The sequence below is a fragment of the Anabrus simplex genome, chromosome 4, assembly GCF_040414725.1.
Source record: "Anabrus simplex isolate iqAnaSimp1 chromosome 4, ASM4041472v1, whole genome shotgun sequence".
In the NCBI taxonomy this organism is placed as follows: domain Eukaryota; kingdom Metazoa; phylum Arthropoda; class Insecta; order Orthoptera; family Tettigoniidae; genus Anabrus; species Anabrus simplex.
The window spans coordinates 340,804,740-340,822,095 of record NC_090268.1 but is presented as its reverse complement, the minus strand read 5'-3'; the positions used below and the strand labels follow the sequence as shown (position 1 = coordinate 340,822,095).

The 17,356-nt window shown below is 42.0% G+C and overlaps 1 protein-coding gene across 1 annotated transcript in view; it reads left to right on the top strand.

Annotated features, from left to right (window-relative positions):
- LOC136871972 (mucin-2) overlaps positions 1-17,356 on the top strand; it is a 1,123,532-nt gene that overhangs the window by 1,048,772 nt on the left and 57,404 nt on the right. The gene's annotated exons all lie outside the window — the stretch shown is intronic.

Here is a 17,356-nt window from a genome sequence, read left to right as displayed (position 1 = left end):
TTCGTCTTATACAGTTTTTAAACACAGTTTTGCCATACCGCCTATGATAACAGATGTATTCATAGGTTATGTAGACCAAAGATATCTACGAAATGTCACTGTAATATTTGTCCCAAATGGAATGAAAAATCTGAAAAATCTGTGGTAATACCGCCGTTACTAGAGAAATATGTATACGTACTTACGGGCTGTAGACAGGACTCCCTTATGTTGCATTCCGCTGCTCGTGCCGTCTTTTGTTTCTTTCTTGAGGTCCAGGGCTAGCACCGACGAATGGAGTGCTGTGTCTGTGAATTCTCATTATTTGTCCATATGACAAGCGTGGGAATTTCAGACAGCAAAATAGCATGATCCCTGGACCAATAAATGTCATTTAATAAATGAGTTGGGACACAAAACGTATGAGCAACATGAAGAAAACGACACCTAATGAATTCAAACAACTTCAGTGAGCAAAGACATCACACACGAAAGTGTTAGACAAACAAAACACATACGGAAGCGCTGCAACGTACCAGAAAAAATAGTAGAAAGGTAGTAAAGTATGTATCCATATTATTCTCAACTAAATTATTTCGTACTGTTTCTTAATTTACCGCGGTTTTTACACTTTATTTGAGTAAAACCAATTATCTTCCATTTGGGACAAATAATGCCTTTGCTGGCGGGACCTAGTGTTTATAGTGCACTACGTCTTCTGGTATGGGCTAGAGCAATTTTGTTACTTTCATTGATCTGTCTCAGCTTTATCCTTGGCTTTGACAAAATGAAGGTGACTGAGGTGTGAGTGATGCTAGTAATGCCATTCCTTCTGCAGCCAGTCCCTGCTATGAATGGTGTGAAGATATTGCTCATAGGGTCGGTTGGTGCATGCATTTCAGTGGGCTTGGCAAACTGATATGTAATAGCAACTTCTGGCTTGGTGAGGAAAGCAACGGGAAACTACCTCACTCCTCATTTCCCTAGTACGCCTCTTCAGTGATGCCTAGGCCATCTATAACAGCTGATGGCATGCTGTTGAGGATCCAACCAGCCTTCGGGCTGAGGACTAAACATACATACATGGGACAAATATTACTGTGACATTTCCTAGATATCTTTTGTCTACATAACCATATTCATAATTTGGACTTTTTGCTTAATCCATGCCAATGCCGAGAATCGCTAACATGAAAATATTGTTCAGTCATGTTAACTGGCGATGGTGGTCGTTTTTATCGATTCTTAATGGTGAAATATCGTGTGGTCATCATCACATACCGGCGAAGAAAATTGTAAAGATAACTATCAAAATTAGGGGAAATCGTGAAGGAACGTCATGAAAGGAGGAAGAACTCTTTTCATTGGATACCCTAATATCAGAGTCTGAAGAAAACTAAGTTATGGCCTGCAATATCGAAAGCTCATAAAATTGATCAGCAATAGCATTACATTGACTATTGTGTGGTTGTTTTGTGCTTTTTGTCCTCTGCTGCCAATCATCTCCGTTAGGTGGTATTACTGCCGAACAACCTGCCTGCGCATTGGCAGGAAGTGGCTAGGGAGATCAATAAAAATACCTTTTCTTTAGCATGCCATTCCTCTGGTACATTCATGTTCTAACTACTGGTACGTAACACACTGGTTCATCACAGTATTCCTTCTATGAGGCGCTGATAGGAATAGATGGAGTGCAAACTTAACGGAAAACGGCAGAGCAGTCTTTATCGCTGTCTGGCGTAGTCATTCCAGCTCGGAAACTTACCGTTGTTAGAACACCTATGTAGTACTATTCGTGAAGTGTGCCTTTTTTCATTTGATCGAGCATTTCGTAGGACGAAATTGCTTCTAAATGAGACAGTCTAGTTGGTTAATATTGTATTCTCACAAGAATACTGACGTCATGTCGAGTTCGGTTTAATATTTGCATCTATTACAGCATCACGGAAAAAATGGATGGGTGGGTTTATATGCCGCTTTGTATTTCGGTATAGAATAAGGTCGAGTGTGATCTTATCTATAAGTTGTTCAAAAATTTTCAGCAGGAGGGGATGCCTCGGTATGGGCCTAAAGCATAAAACTAGATGTCGCTTTTACAGTTGTTTTTACACGAAAATGGCTCATGCTGATTTTTTTCTGAGCCTTTTTTCGATACAGCCAAAAATAACGGGGAGAGAGAGAGAGAGAGAGAGAGAGAGAGAGAGAGATATTTAAGTGGAAGAACCGGTAACTAACTCTATAGACTGTAAAGAGTTGTCAAGAATATAGTTTCGGTTACATTTTAAACGTCTTGTACATCTGTCTGTATTTTTTTAGTATTAACACTGCAGTAGTCGCACACAATTATATGCCATAGAAGGTCGCGTGGCGTCTTGGGGACGCAATTTTGTTTCTTAGCCAATTATGCTATCTCTAGTTTCGAATGAAGATTTACATTCATTTCAGGACATTTTGAAGGGATGGATATAAATTACTGAATCTAATTTATTGATACAGAAACAGGTAACGGTGGACATTAGGCAGTAGAGTAGGAGCATAAAAAATTGACATACCACGTAGGTTATACACCCGATTTATTGCTAGCCAAGATGTCCTTGGAATTTGTGTGGCTATTTTTCCATGCAGCATATAAGTAATTAAGGCCTTTATTTCACATGTTAGTAGATCGAGCGCCCCTTTCTCTGCTGTAGTTTGAACCTGTTCTGTTTTCCCGTTTGTGCACTCCACTATAGTAGATAGCACTGTCATCAGAGAATAGTTCCCAGCTTACTTCAGGAATTTTAGCAAGTTCACCACACCAGGTAAACTCTTAACAATGTGTTATCGCCGGGTTTGAACATCTCTGGGAGATGCCACGTAGGAACTCCATTTTGCTTTACAAAATAGTCATTTTCTCCTGCTTTATCACTTTTGAGTCTTGCTCAATGACAATACTTTCGCTTCTGGTTTCTTGTACTATTCCTCCTCACCACTATACAATTCACCATCATAAACATTCTCTAGTAAACTGCACAATCCTTCTGTCGGCAAGGCTGTCAAGGTTATATCTCCTTCCCTTTCCACTCATATTCAGCCTTAAAAGTATGGGAGATTGAAGTTCTGGCAAGAAACAATGCAATCTGAGACATTCTGATGAATAATTGCTGTAGTAACATTGAAGATAATACTTCGAAACGAGAACTTGCTTTGTAGCAGTGAAGTTCGCGTGGCGTGTATCAGACGCCGTTGACACTTGTGTAACAATGACTCATAACCAAACAAGTTAGACTAACACTGATGCTTCATTATGTTGGTTGTGAATAGTTATTTGAACAGTAGATGGCATTTCTGGGCAGTGGCCTTGGTAGTTTCCTTTCAGTGACATAAATAAACTAAGTGTTGTCTCTGACGCCGCGCGACCCCTTCCGGGTTAACCCAATACTTCACTTTCTTTTATACGGGAAGGAAAAGATCAAGATCAGCAGTAATGCAATATATATATAGGCCTACGTCAGAAAAAGCCAGACAGGCATGCCCACTCACGTCCCAACTCTGGGGAACAGTATGAAGGGTGGACAAACATGTAATCACACGCATGCTGAGTGATTGTACTGTCAACGACGAGTACTGCAACTAGTTCTCAATAATAAGATTTATGGAAACACATCGAGAATAGAGAACTCATTCGTCAGTTCACATTAGAGGTGGTGAGAAACCGAAGGTCTCTTCATCTGTTAAGCCAAGCTTCTGAACTGAAGGAATGATGAATATTTTCGTTTCGAATATCTCAGACGCTTTAACAGTTTGTAAAACGTTACGGAAAATCGATCTAAGTCCCTTTTTTTAAAAAACATAATTAAGTTGGCGTAGCCATATCACACGGAAGTTCTTAATGGGAAATTTCGTGAACATCTCGCCGGCACGTTATGTTGATATTGACTCTCACGTGTTCTTTATTCCTCCTCTGGTGGAAGTCCAATGGTGAACAGTGAGGATGGTTGTGGGGATGGGAAATTAAAACTGTATTGATGGTGCGCAGAAATGTTAATTTCTGCCCGTATGTTAGCTGTTCATTTTAGCCGTTATGGCATTTCCGAGAGTTCGTTTTCCAATTGAATACCCATCTCCCTTCTGTCAGCGTTTGGTCTGGATCTTCTATTACCTGGTAGATGGGGGAGTTAATAGTGCTGGCGGAGATGGTACGGGTTTGGATGAGGGTGACGGTGAACGCCTCAGATCGATAAGACTGCTGAATAAAGGCTTCAAAGTCATCTTTCATTCCTGCACTGTACCACAAAGTTATAATATTCTGTTTAATTTAACCCTTTCAGTCCCAATTTTTATTTGCCCTTATGCATGACCCATCTCACGTTTTTCTGGATGTAATGCAATCTCAACTATTCGGTCGACTCATCCTGTGAGTCATGTGCTCTATTCGCGGCAGTTGATCTCAGTTGAACTATCGTCATATCAGTATCTCCTCAAGCCATGAAACCAACGTGATCTTGACCTTCCAGTTCCTCTTGTACCACCCACCACTCGGAGCCTGACGTCCTTTTTTTTCCCCATGGGAGGTACATCTCATTGTGATCGAAATAGGGTAGCTTGTGTATCACATAACTCCCTTCCTAAACGATTTTTGGCCTAAGATTTAATTATTTCTAATTCTTGTGCTCTACAGTATTTTCAGCACAAGTCTCCAATACCAAACCTGAAAGGCATAGGTCCTTACGCAAACTTTCTTATGGGTTCATGTTTCGCAGCTATATATGATAATATGGGAATCGATGGCACTGACAAAGTTTAATGACAGCAATGCAACGAAACCATTAACTATAGCTCTCTTAACTCTTTCACCAGAATTGATCACATTGTAATAAGCCTTCACAGATTCAGAATGAAACTCTTTCATCATGCTTTATTTTACACCTGTAAGCAGTCGTGTTGGAAGGGTTGTCGAAGCTAAACTTAAAGGCCCAGAAGTATTTAATAATAATAATAATAATAATATAATAATAATAATAATAATAATAATAATAATCCTAGTTCGAAAATCGAATTTGGATGAAAAAGAAACCACACGAAATTTTTCAATTCACAGAAAAAATCAGATACGATCAGAAAGAGACGACTAAAATTCTACGGACACCTACACGGAATGGATAACAGGCTGACAAAGAAAATTCTAAATCTAGCTCTAACCCTGAAAATCCGCAACAATTGGTTAGCAGAAATTCATGAAGATCTACAAGAAATGGGTATTGAGGACGAAACCATTCAAGATAGACTGAAATTTAAAAGCTTAGTAAACAAACATAAATTTGCAGAGAAACCAACAAGAAAAAATACAGGCTGGACAGAAACACGCAGAAAGGAACACAGTGAAAACATGAGATATTGGGAGGAAAAGAAGAAACATTGTGCGAGATAAGTTCGGACGCGCTCCACAGTTGGGCACAACGAATCAAAAAAAAATGATCGAGTTGGTTATGCAGTTTTGGTCCATAGTTGCCAGCTTGTATTCGGGAAATAGTGGGTTCGAATCCATCTGTTAGCAGCCCTGAAGATAGTTTTTCGTGGCTTCCTGTTGTCACGCCAGGAAAATGCTGGGGTTGTACCTTAAAGACATGGTCGCTTCCTTCCCACTCCCATCTCTTTCGTATACCATCGGCGCGACGTAAAACAAATAGAAAGTCATATGGCTTCAGCTGCATTGCATACATTTCAATGCGGTGCCATTTAAGTTGTCTCTGCAATACTTGTTACCAGAATACTTTGGCCAAAATGCCGCGACCGAAACTTGCGCTAACCGATGTAATAAGAAAATTTGGCTTTGCTTCGATCCAGGAGAAAATTCGCGAAACGACTAGACAACCATGGTTTGGATATAAACAGTGAATAGATGATAAATTGGTTGCAAAGCTGGGCTACTTACCAGAATTCTTCGGTAAGAGAAACTAGGGACGATCTAAGAAGAGAATACATTTCCTATACCGTCTCAAAATAATTCCTGCAGGACAATAATCCAGCACCTTGAAATCTCAAAGAACCGTAGGAATGCCTACCATGAATATCAACCCAGAAAACTCTTGACTGAACATTGTTGGGAAGCTGTAGGTCTATACTAGTTTTATCTCCAACCACCACGCTTCACGGGAACAGCGCTGTCCTGTTCCTTTCAGTATGTTGCGACCGAGCTCTACTTTGGTACTTTGGGATAGAATAAAGAATTTTACTCGCTCTAGTTCTGTCACTGACACAGACCATAACTTTGAAAAACGTTTGAGGCTTAATTGCTTGCGGACATAGAAGTCTTGAAAGGGAGGAGAAAGTTGTCGTGGAAGACATATATTCACGTTTAGGCCATATTTGTTGTTGCTCGTTTCCAAGACATGGGTCAATATGATAATCGGTCTTGTATAATGACGATGTGAACATTGCAAAATAAAATCAATCGGTATAAACGCTCTGCTGCTTCTAGTATTAGGAACTTAGATTAGGCTAGGGTTTGGCACTGTCTCAGGACTAGAAATAAGGAAACTTCCTAGCATTTACCTGGAGTAGTAAACCATAAAAGAAAAAAATCAATGTTCAAGGCATCAATCTATTATTCCAGACCACACCAACTTAGGTAACTTAACGTCAGACCATGAACGATGCTAGTAATGCCATTCCTTATGCAGCCAGTCCCTGCTATGAATGGTGGAAAAATGTCGCTTATAGGGTTGCTTGGTGCACGCATTTCAGTGGGCTTGGCAGACTGATATGCAGTGGCAACTTCTGGCTCAGTGAGGAAAGCAACGGGAAACTCACTCCTCATTTCCCTAGAACGCCTCTTCCGTGACACCTAAGCCATCTATGACAGCTAATGGTTGACCTGTTGAGGATCCAACCAGCCTTCGGGCTGAATACCCAATATACATAGTACGAAGACTGCGCTCTCGATAGAATCTGAAACCTAAACAGGAGCGAAGAATGCCATTAGCATAAACGTTGGCAATCTTTAAATGTACCAGAGTGCCGAAATGTTCTCGCATGCAAATACCACTGGATTGATCTGGGACTGAACCCACTAACTTGAGCTCAGAAATCCAGCGCTCTACAGCCTGACCCACTCAGCTCGACGTTGATAGTTCCTTCGCAGAGAACCTGCACTTGTTCTTATCGCTCCCATGGTCTCTCAATCCTGAGGATTGTGATATCTAAGAATATTTATAATTTGCGGCCAAATGAGTTGCTTTTGTGAGGGACGTACTAGTTGCATATTTCATGCAGTCTGTCCAATGTGTAAGAGTTCGTCCTGGTTTCCTCTTCCCATAAGCATTGCCTAGGATGTGTTCTTTGAAATTACCTTCTCCACGTCATATGTTGTGAATTAAGAATGGAGGAATTCTTTGTTGGCGTACTACAGATAGTGATAGACTCTTATCTCCTTGAGGATGGACTCATTAGCACGAAATGCCGTCCTAGGAATGTGAAGCTTACTACTCTAGCCCCACACCTCAAATAAATTACTCTTTCTCATACCTGTAGTTCCTAAGGTCTACGTTTCAGAACCATTGAAGGAAACGGACAATATTACTCTGTGCAGCCCCGAAGGCCCTTTCTCTACCAAGCGACTGTTGCTCAGAGCGAAGGTCTGAGAATTACGTGGTTTCGTTTGGTCGGCGCGATGAATTCTCTCTGCCATTGTTGGAATTCTAGACCGGGCCCGCTATCTGTCAGGTAGCTCCTCGGTTATAACCACGAAGTCTGAGTAGACCTCGAAATTCCTGACTGGCCAGGAATCGTACCCCGGGCTTGCGGGTGAGAGGTGGCTATGCTACTCCAATACAACGGGGTCGTCAACTGACATTATATTCAGCTTTACTAAATGGAGCAATCTTTCCAAAAATGAGGTGGTTGAGGCATTCTGTTCTTGGCCATGCCTATCCTCTTCTGGATCCACTTCGGAGTAGTTGTTGCTAGTTAAAGCACCGATACAGTAGATCGGAAACTTTTTCCATTGTTCTGAAAGCACTGGATTCATTCAGTTTCCCGGCCATATCAACTCTCATTTCTACGTCATCCACGGCAGTATGTACCTACTGTGTCGTCCATGTATCGGAGGTTCGGTGTGTTGGTGGCTCGTAAAAACACTTGCAAAGTCATGCAACTTATATCCACCGAGCAAGTAGCTGTGCGGTTTGAGTCCCGCAGTTATCAGCTTGCATTTGGGAGATAGTGGGTTCGAACCCCACTGTAGGCAGCCGTGAAGATGGTTTTCCGTGGTTTCCCATTTCCACACCAGGTTGCACCTTACTTAAAGCCATGGACGCTTCTCTCCCACTCCTAGCGCTTTTCTATTCCATCGTCGTCATTGGACCTATCTGTCATAGCGACGTAAAGCAAATTGTAAATAAATATTTTAAAAACTTTTCGAACCCCTGTTCAGTAAAAGCTTTGAGAATGTCGGGGATGGCATAATGAACTCTTATTTTATGTGTTTTTCCAAAATGCTCTGTAGAACAATTCGCGAAACATTATCGCTGCATTGTCACCTCTTAGTTGGCTAGAGATAGAGCATTTCAGAAATGAAAAATGCCTTGTTCGTTAGGTCGTAGCCGACATTCTCAGGCTTTCCCTTGCGCAGGGTTTCGTCGTACACTAATTTCGTGTGGCTATTTCTAGCCGGGTAAGGCAGACCCTCCGATGAGGGTGGGCGGCATCTGCCGTGTGCAGGTAACTGCGTGTTGTTGTGGGGGAGGATAGTGTTACGTGTGGTGTATGAGTTGCAGGGATGTTGGGGACAGCACAAACACCCAGCCTCCGAGCCATTGGAATTAACCAATGAACGTTAAAATCCCCGACCCAGCCGGGAATCGAACCCGGGACCCTCTGAACCGAAGGCCAGTACGCTGACCTTTCAGCCAACGAGTCGGACGTCTTACACTATACGTTCCTTTTTGAAAGTCTTATTTCGACCCCTCTATGGCCACTTCACTTCCTGCACAATCTTTTGAATCATCCTGTATGTTGGTGTACCTTGCAATCTGACATGATGCTGCATTCTCTAGTACCGGACATCAGTATTCACGCACAGTTAATTTCGACAATAGTGTCACGGTGTACACGACTCCTTAGTATACATGGGCTAACAACAATAGAGGGAGGGAAATGGCCCCTGATTTCCATTCAGTGAGGCATGTTCGCAGTGTTGACAAGGTACTATGCCCTCCTGACTGCGAGACCTCGGCGATCCATTATCCTGCTGTCTCAGGTCTTGACCTTGCCCTAGGACTCGGAGAGAGAAATTGTGGCTTGCGGTTAGACATATGGCAGCCTCCGTGTCACACATTATATCCTCCTGGCGTCAACATGTGTGAGAACAGATTGTTTACTGACCGCAACATTTGTCATATAACACGCATAATTCTATTCATAAAAAAACGAGAAAATGTAACACACGTGTGAGATATATTGTGTACGTTGTAACTTGAAATTACAATAAATGGTACACCGAGCGACTGGCTGCGTGGTTAGTGTCTCTTAGGTGTCTTGCTTGCTTTTGGGAGATTATGGGTTCGAATTACGGCCACTGTTACTTCCTTTCCGCTCCTAGCACTTTCCTACCCCAATTATAAGGAACAAAGAAAAGTGACGGTACCGTGAAACCGAAGTCTAGCCGTCCGAAGCTGATCCACGCCATTTTTAAGATACAAACCTGAAAGTTATGCGTTAAAATTCTACGAATCATTTTATATTATTACATAATATTACCAAACCAATCAGCTACGCGGTGCGATCATGGAGTTCTAAGCTTGCATTCAGAAGATCCGCCCGTTGCCAGCCCTTGGCCTCAGATTTTGACCCCGGACAAATGCAGAGTTTTTGACCTTCATTAAGATCAAAGCAATCTTAGTGTAGCTCTTCTCATCCCAGCGCCTCGCTTACCTATCATACGAAGTGCAACGTTGAAACACTGGTATTATTGTTGGATTGTCTGAACGATTTGTAGAAAGAAACTGCCAATCTTGCTAGTTGTTTTACGTCGCACCGACACAGATAGGTCTTACGGCGACGATGGGACAGGAAAGGGCTAGGAGTGGGAAGGAAGCGGCCGTGGCCTAATTAAGGTACAGCCCCAGCATTTGCCTGGTGTGAAAATGGGGAAACCACGGAAAACCATTTTCAGGACTGCCTACAGTGGGGTTCGAACCTACTATCTCCCGAATACTGGATACTGGCCGCACTTAAGCGACTGTAGCTATCGAGCTCGGCGCCAATCTTTGATATTGTGCATTTAAATGCTCTGTTGTCAGTATAGCTATACATACCCATTGATTGTCCGTGGTGCTTGGGACTGTTGTGGCTTTTCGTGGCTTCGTGAGCGGCTGACATTTTGCCACCCATGTTGTAGACTTTGTCAAAGTTGATACTTATAGCGCACGATTTTTTAAAAATCTACAGATCAATTCAAAATGATGTAGTCTCTTTCCAGTCGTCAGCATATGTTACCATGAATCCACGGCGTAGGTAAGGATTGGGAAAGCTATGTCAAAGACTTTATTAAACTCCCATTTCAACTAGTGTCCCGGGTTCAGATTTTGGTGAAATTGATCCGGACTTTAAATAATAGGTAGAGTATCCCATTTGTCCCATTTCAGCCTCCGTCCAAGTCCCGAATTGAAACGCTGATGCGGCGACCCCCATATAAACACGAGAAGAAAGTATCTTGGAGCATATTTGAAACTTAAATTTGGTCACAAAATTCCTTCCAGAGACGCGCGAACCAGCTGTCCTATATTTTCTTTGAAGATTTGCTCTACTTGCATCAATTTCTGACGTATTCATCCCCCAAGACTGCTGCGTATCCGAAATAATATGATGTCTGCATTCTTCAGCTTGTGTTATATATATATTAGAGATCTTCCTACAGCACTTGCAGACTGCCATAAGGACAAAGAGTGCTTTAACCAATGGAGATCATTTCTCAACAATTTTTAAAAATCTTTAAATGAAAATAGGGTAGCTTCAAGGTGGTTAAGGTCTAGAGGTGAGGTTTCTGAAGATGGCTATCTGCCTCTTTAATGCTGCTGTCACAGTTGAGTGGAGGTCAGCACTTAGTCCATCATGTCAGTACTTAGTCCATCTTTCAGGGAAGTTCACGAGTAGCCGAGGAAGGGTCTATCGAGTATCGATCTTGAAACTACTGATGCTTATGGACTCAAGCTTGTATTTGTCTTTGTAGTACGGTATTGTGATTTCACAGATTCAAGATCAGCTTCTTTAGGTTGGTCTTCATTTGTCTAGAACAGGATAGTCGGGTGGACTATGTAGCCTACTGTTGTGTGAGGGTCGATGGCGATGTCTATTCGTCTGTTGCTCCCGTCAGTTGAGAGAGAATGTACCTCTTGATGTGGGCAGTATCCCAGAATATGGGCAAGTGTTTTTATCTCTCTGTGACAGCGTCGACAGAGGCTGTTCTCCTGATATCTGCCCGGTACAGAGCGTACGGCTGACAAATTTGCTGTCATTCTTAACGCTTCTCCATTTCACTGCATGTCAAGCCCTTGTGGTCTCTAATCCATTCGTTAGCTGGTGTATGTTGCATAAAAATGATTACTCCCTTTCGCTTGAGGCTTATTACTCCAGCTCTCGAATGCCTTGAGTCGTAACTCTTGTCTTACTTCCCTCGTATCAACCCAACCGTGCTGCTTCGCCCGAATTCTTTCACTTTTTTAATGTTATGGATGATAACACAACCGAGAACTTGGACGATTATTTCTAAGGAGTGTCACTCTAAGAAGTTTTCTTGGGATAGTTCTGTTACTGGTATATGGGTGACCTTGTTCTTTTACTTTGTATACCGTGTAACATATAATCTTAAAATTTTTCAGTCTACTAATGCAAGTAATAAACCACTTGCAAATACCTGGCAAAGTAAATATTTTATTCATAGGACCTATTAAATTTCCGGATATTTTAGTGTTTTTTAAATCTTGTATTAGTTTCGACAGACTGTTACTTAAAGGTTATATGTTTACTAACGAGGGGAACCCGTTAAGTGTAACAAGCCGATTTGTCAGAAACTTCACTCAGTGAAAGAGGGATGAAATAAGTGAACACACGTTTCGGCTTACCCGTAGACAATGGACAGTTTCCGAGAAAATGACGTTCGAAGTTTCCGTCGTGCTTTATGTGCCTGTTAGTGTGTAGCAGGTTCAACGGATGCGGTGGCGCTGTGGCTTTCTCCCCGGCTGCACACCTTTGTGCCCCATGTTCAAATCCCGATGATTTGTTCATTTTTACTTTTCTCCATTGAGGATTACTTCACGCATGGTTTTTGTTCATTGTATTATGAAATATCGCCCTTCTTCGTCTATTAATGTTCTGTCTGGTAAGTGTATTTTAAAACATCAATTGTTCTGCACTCATTGCTCAGCAAAGGAATATCACGACTTGACGCGATGCAATTAATATCCACGCTTTGATTCATAATCAGTTGCAAGCGCCAATTTTTCAAAAATGATCCGTTATGCGTGGTTTGTCGCAAACTTATTGCCAATACGTAACATCTTGAGTAATGTCCGGTTCCATGGCTAAATGGTTAGCGTGCTGGCCTTTGGTCATAAGGGTCCCGGGTTCGATTCCCGGCAGGGTCGAGAATTTTGGTTAATTTCGCTGGCACGGGGGCTGAGTGTATGGGTCGTCTTCATCATTTCATCCTCATCAAATCAAAAGACCTGTACCTGGCGAGCCGAACTTGTCCTCGGACGCTTCCGGCACTAAAAGCCATACGCCATTTAATTTTTTTTTTTCATCTTGAGTAATGTTAGAGGTTCTTTTCCGATTGATATTCCCACCCAGAAATATAACTATGGCAAACCTGCCTTCGCGCAATGCTCGTGGTGTGTGTAATTTCTATATTTCGAATATTTCATTCCAAGGGAATGCACCGTATCTCCCTGAAGGGTTATTATAAGAACGAATATTTAGAAAACATTGTAATCCCTGAAAATCCTATATATAATAAATACATAACACAGTTGTAATTTTAGTCAACATAACGCCCTTGTATCAACCAACTTGATGAACTTTCGTGTAGTTGTTCCTGAGTCTCCGTGGATCACAGAACGATAAGAAGCGCCTTGGATGAATGGGGTGGACAAGGAATGACCTAGAGCAGAATTTAACACAAATTTTGAAATTTGATTTCTTTCCTTTCTTCGAGTTTGAAATTGGAGAAATAGAAAATCTGAATAACTGCCATATAATGAGCTCGTCAGCTCATCAGGTACAAAATTACAGAGAATTACAATCTTAATTTAAACAGAAAAGAACTGAATTGCTCTTGGCAGGTACAAAATTTACAAGATCACGATGTACTGTCATTCACAGTACAGGGGAGTCTGTGCTCCAAATATAGTCCAGCCTCGCAGAGACATCAATTTCATATGGTGCACGTAAGTTCCACCTGACAACCTATGTTATCCTCCATTACAGTATTTACATACAGTTGCTCCGATGTGGGCTTATCTGTTGCTCAACAGTTAAATACTTTACTGTTACCAAAGAGAGTTAACACCAGAATCACTTAGTGAATAAACAGAGGCATGGTTGCCCATACTAAATGGCCTTTATGACGAACTAAAGTTGGTTGTAACCGGCCATGAATAGAATGCAAGGAGGCGAAACATCTGCGCTCTTTCTAGAAATAGTTAATATCCTAAGTGGGCTTTAAGGGTACGGAGGCTAGTCCTATACATATTCAGGGTGACTAAATGAGAAACGTTAATGCTAAATAGTTAAGAAATTTAGAGGTTTCGAAACTTTGTCACCGCATGCCGAGTTGAATGGGAACCAACAGAGGGTTAATCACTTCTTGTTCCGTTACATTACATATTTCCCAGTAGGGAATAGAACAAAGTCCTCAGACTTGCCGAACATTCTACATTTAAACCCCATATTTAGACATTTACATTAAATAAGGTTTCCAACGTTCCCCTCAAACTATTCGCAGGAGCTATCACATGTTTATGAACATTCTGCCATTACCTTGAGTCGCTGGGCCTTCCCCACGCAGGCGGCCGCGCCCCTGCCTCCTGGTTCACGTCAATTTGCCCTACTCACACTGGAGTAATTCGGACAATATGGCCCGAAAGCGCCCAGCTATTACGGTATTTTAAGGGGAAGATTTCAGAACTCTTTACTGATACGTTGAATTCCTGTACACACGCCCAATTTTAATTTCTTAGAGAAAATATTTGCACGTTTCTGATAGGTTGATTACTGTTGAAGAAGGAACCAGCTGGAGTGTTGACAACTTTGATATATAAACAAAACAATCCTCAAAACCCAAGGTTTGCCAACTGAAAAAATACTCCTTTATAAAATAATTAAGAGTTCGTCCCGCTAGAGGGAGCAATTAAAGCGATGGACATCTAACAGTTGAATACCAAAGTGTCTTGTAGTACACCAGTTCAAGTTTGTTTACATAGACGGCCTTATAGAAGGTGCGCAGTTCAACTGGGCGGGGAAGGTGTACCCGCGGTACAGTAGTAATCATCAGTGGATATAAGTAGATAATGAACAAACAAAAATAAGTATTTGAACACGGGGAGGAAATGTATGAAGCCACAGCGATAGCCGCTGCGTAACTGCATCAGTTGAACATGTTACGCTCTAGAAGGCACGTAAAGCGCGTCGGAAACTTCGATAGTCATTTTCCCGGAAATGGTCGAATATCTACAGATTCCGAAACATGTGTTTGCTTATTTCGACTATTCTTTCACTGAGTGAAGTTTCTGGCAAGTGGGTTGTTTATACTTGACGGGTTCCCCTCGTAAGTCGAAACTGAAAAGAAAAATGGCTTCCACTGTAACAAATAATCACATTGCACTCGTAGGTGTAGTTCCAAGTACGAATACTCGGCATTATAATTTTCTTGTGCACATACACTCTGACCATTCAGTTCTAAGAAGTTGACTTCGATACTCCCAGGACGGTGTATTAGGATCTGATCAGCCGTGAAACTGTCCTGTGGAGTGGAGCAGAGAGTTGTTCCCGTTCATCGCTTCGCATTGTTCGGTCCAGTTGGTGTATCTTCCTGAAATAGAAGTTCATAAATGTGTTTGCCAGTAGCACCACGAGAGATGTAAGCAGTAGAACACAAAGCCTGAAGGTGGCTGCGTGTGTGCTTGGTTCACTGGGAAGGACGTGCGTCAGATTCCTTTCTGGAAGTCCAGACCTGATGTTCACGTAGTCTGTAATAGAAATGAGTACCAGATTAATACCTCAGGACAATGGCAGCGTACAGGGAGCTAACCTAAATAATAATAATAATAATAATAATAATAATAATAATAATAATAATAATAATAATAATAATAATAATAATAATAATAATTTAATTGTTCTACGTCCCAGTAACTACTTGGCGGTTTTCATAGACACTGAGGTGCCGGAATATTTTACGTTTCGGTCAATCTACAGACACGAAGCTGGCGTATAAAGCACCGTCAAATACCACCGAACTGAGCCCGGATCGAACTCTGCAACTTGGACAGGAAGAAGTCCCTTGTCCAGTTTATACCATTGTTTTAAGTTATTTTATGGGAAAGTGGGGCATTGTGGGTCGGATTCACTGTGTTTTTTTTTCATAACCATTGCTCATCGTCGTCTTTTTGAATTCTAGTCAGTGGATGGATTTTTTAATTATTTTAACTTTCAGTATTGTGGCAAACTGCCGTAGCCATGTTCAAACACCGGATCCCGTCAGATCTCCGAAGTTAAGCAACTTTGGGCGTGGACAAGATTTGGATGGGTTGCCACGCGCTGTTTGTGCGGGGTGGGGGGGGGGTGGGGGGGAGGGGTAAGGGAATGGTGGAGCGGAAAGGAACTGGCCACCTTACCGCACGTAAACTCCGGCTCAGGCACACCTCTGCGGAGGTTCGGACCTGCCTTGAGCAGAATACACCCTTACCTTCATTATGTCAGTTGAATCTGCTGATTATTTTGAATTCAAATGCATTCGTGTTTAAAATTCTGGTCGGTGGATGAACTTTGGAATTTTGTCATTACGTTTCGTCTCGTCACGTACCATTAGTGGCCGATGACCTAGATATTAGGCCCCTTTGAAGAACAAGCAACATAACAATGTTGGGCACAGACGGCCAGCGCTCTACTGTTCAAGCCACTCACTCAGTCTACCCCCCCCCCCCCCCCCCGGGGTTATGAATAACGGAAGCCTTAATCCTGCACTCTTCCAGAGATCGTAGTTACTCGTACCCAGATAATATTAGCATTGAGTTTAGAATTAAATTCATCAAAGCCGTACTCTCACTGGAGTAAACTTCCTCTGTTGATCAATTGTGGAGTGTCGGCCTCCCGTTCGCAAGATCGTGAGTTAAAACCCGGCAGACGTTATCGTATTTTTGAAGGGTACTCTTTGCCACAAATTTTGGCATGTAAAGATCTCCTGTGACATGGTGTTGACCCGACATTTTTTTAACTACGATATAACGTTGTCCAGCAGTGGTCTGTTTCTGTGCCATTTATAGTTGAGTAAAACGTAATTGACAGGCAGGTAACCATGTGCTAAATCAAACTGCAGTCGGTAACCAGGTTAATTATTATTATTATTATTATTATTATTATTATTATTATTATTATTATTATTATTATTATTATTATTGTAGTTGGTTAGTTTCCCTAGCTCGCAGTACAAATGAACTGTATCTTAAAATTTCGGAATACCAACGAAATATCGATGCAGTCGCGACAAACACGCACACATTCACTCTTTCTTCAACTTACCCGATTTCTTTCTGGGGTCACTGGAGCCTCTCAAGCTCTTCGGTTTTGATCGGGGGGTTTAACGAAGGATGCCCTTCCTGGCGCTCCATGATTTTTGAGGTGAAAATCTCAAGCCAGTGATACTGGGATTCGAACCTCGGCCTTCCGGGTGTGAAGCCAGGAGTTGAGCCATTGAACTAATCACGCTCGCATTACACTCTCGGCAACAAGTTTCATATTTCGTTGCTACTGGCACGTACTAGAACTCGTGTGAAACAAAATTTAGACTGTTCGAAGTCTTCAAAAACCGTGGAAGTTACTGGGGTGGAACTGGGGGAGTTGGCTAAGCTGTTCTGAGTCACGCAGCTAAGAGTTTGCATACGGATATGGTGTGTTCGAATCTTACCGTCGACAATCCTGAAGATGATTTTCTGGTTCAAATTTTCACATCCGGCACATGCTGGAACAGTGCCTTAACTGCGGCCACGGTCACTACATTTATTATTAGTACTAGCTGATGTACCCGTGCTTCGCTACGGGATTCTCACAAAGACTGACTTTTCAGTTTTCCTAACTGAAGTCACCATAGGTCATTACAAAAACGTCAGTAGGAATGTAGCAA